The sequence below is a fragment of the Sinocyclocheilus anshuiensis genome, unplaced genomic scaffold (genome assembly GCF_001515605.1).
Source record: "Sinocyclocheilus anshuiensis isolate Anshui unplaced genomic scaffold, SAMN03320099.WGS_v1.1 scaffold2443, whole genome shotgun sequence".
Lineage (NCBI taxonomy): Eukaryota > Metazoa > Chordata > Actinopteri > Cypriniformes > Cyprinidae > Sinocyclocheilus > Sinocyclocheilus anshuiensis.
Window position 1 is genome coordinate 73,355 of NW_015536660.1, and position 2,328 is coordinate 75,682.

Genomic DNA, 2,328 nt, shown 5'->3' on the forward strand with positions numbered 1-2,328 from the left:
CAATTGCTTTACTCCGAATTGCCGCTATTTGAAAGTGAAAGTAAAATGCGCACGCTGCTTTTACAAGCTATTTAAAAGCGAAGGAAAGTGAGGAAAAGAGGGAACGCCGCCGCGGTGATACCGGTATTACCGGTGTTGTCACACATCGATTAACCGGTGGGAAAATTTCCTCACCGTCACAACCGTACTGTTAAAGGCTGTCACAACAGCTACAGAAAGCTCAAAAAGTTTCTCGATCAAGAGTGTTATGAACACAAGCCAACAATAAGAGAAAATCAGAATATGTTGTTTACTTTGTTATTATTGCACATTGCATCACCATTAGCACTTTTTTAGAGCTCAACGATTTTGTTATAACTGAAGTGGATAATTGGTTAAATATTGCTGTAAAAATACGCCTTTACATTGAATCACGCAGCACATGCAGACAATTTGAATGCATGTGCTATACGTTTAGCCACACTAGCAGTGTTGCTCTATTTATAAATACCCACCTTCCACAGCACAGCAGCAGCATGGCTACAAGACCTGCCAGGGCCAGCTACGCAGGAGCATCCAGCTGTTTTACACTGTTTTGTAACATAACCAACGTGATGTGATTGGGTTTATTTATAGCCTGACCCTGCTCTACCTCTGCTTTCAGTAATGCGAACTGCTGATGTTTATGACAAAGAATTTCTCCAATTTTATTACTGTGTAGATAATGCATTCGTGCTTTGATAATTTCTAAACTCCTCACCATCTACACCCTCAGACAAAACAAGATAACTGAACGTGTTAACATATGTGACTGCTGGCCATTGTTTTATATCACCAATCCAGGTTGTGGCGCTGGTCAGCTTCGTAGGATGAGGAACAAAGTTATGTCGTTTACGGTCTTTGTTAAATAGTCTTGATCGTGCTGCCACTGTGAACTAATATTGCCATTGCTTGTTGACATTATGGACATTAAAAAGTAAAACCGATTATTACCATAGTTTCAGAGCTGTCCAAATAACTAAACACACCAAGCTGCGATCCGGAAGTTCGGAGCATCCTCCCTGCACATACTCGCAAAACATAATGGGTAATTTCGCATTCCATGAAAAAGGTCTATAGGCTAGCCTGATGTTCCCTTTTTATGTTCTCATTTGAAAAACCCAAATCAGAAAAAAAGTATTTTATGTTGCACTTTAAAAAAGGTTGTTATTAGCCTAATTAATAGTTAAATAATATTCATGATAATTTGCTGTTACAAACGATGAATTATTCAAAATTTCAACAAGTTGCATTTGGAGGAGTGCGTATTTTTGATTTTTCAAAAATAAATCGTGGAGCATTTTTCAGGTAAAAATCCACGGACTTTTACCTGAAAAACAATGTCTAAAGAATTAGGAATTAAACCGAAGTTTAGCACAACTCACCAGAACTAAGCAATGTTGGGGCATGTTGATTTAATTTATCATGTGAGTGAGTCGAGCTGACGAGCGAGGTGAGAAAGACAAGAAGTTAGCGAAAGATTTAGTTGTTTCGAAACAAAATACAAAAGCATCTGCTTTAAAAATATTTTAGACTTTGGAAGGCGTTTTTCCACTTTTGCTATTTATCTAAGATGATTTTGGAAGCTTTTTTTAACATTCGGTTCTTATTTATTTGGTGCTGATTTTCAGTATTTTTATATTTAAACTTTGCAAGTTATTTGTTATTTTATATTAGGGCTATAGCATGGTGTATTTGTATTCGTTTTGTTAATAAATTAAACATTCTATGTTTAATATAAGTGAGATTGTCGTACTGTTTTGTTGTTGTCAATTCAATCAATTGATACCGAATTGCCGCTAATTTGAAAGTGAAAGTAAAATGCGCACAGGCATTTACAAGCTATTTAAAAGCAAATAAAAGCGAGGAAAAGAGGGAAAACTAACAAACTGCCTCACCGTCACAACCCTACTGCAGTAGTGTGGTTTTGTTTGGGGATGGGAGAGGCAGACGTCACGTTGCCTGTTATGTCATTTGGATTGCTTTTTTGAGCGCAGTGGCACTGAGAACATTATATTTCACACACTTTAAGCTCTTTTATTTTCCAAATGTAACAGGATTAGTCCATCGAATCGTTCGGTACATAATGCGTACCGAACCGAAAGCCTCGTACCGAACGGATCAATACGAATATGTGTATCGTTACACCCCTTATATATATATATATGTGTGTGACCCTGGACCACAAAACCAGCCTTAAGTCGCTTGGGTATATTTTTAGCAATAGCCACAAAACAAAGTTATACATTTTTCTTTTATGCCAAAAATCATTAGGATATTAAGTAAAGATCATGTTCCATGAAGATATTT

At 36.9% G+C, this 2,328-nt stretch overlaps 1 protein-coding gene across 1 annotated transcript in view; it reads right to left on the minus strand.

Annotated features, from left to right (window-relative positions):
- The window catches only part of LOC107654391 (PDZ and LIM domain protein 5-like), a 64,857-nt gene that overhangs the window by 34,101 nt on the left and 28,428 nt on the right, over window positions 1–2,328 (minus strand). The window lies entirely within an intron of this gene.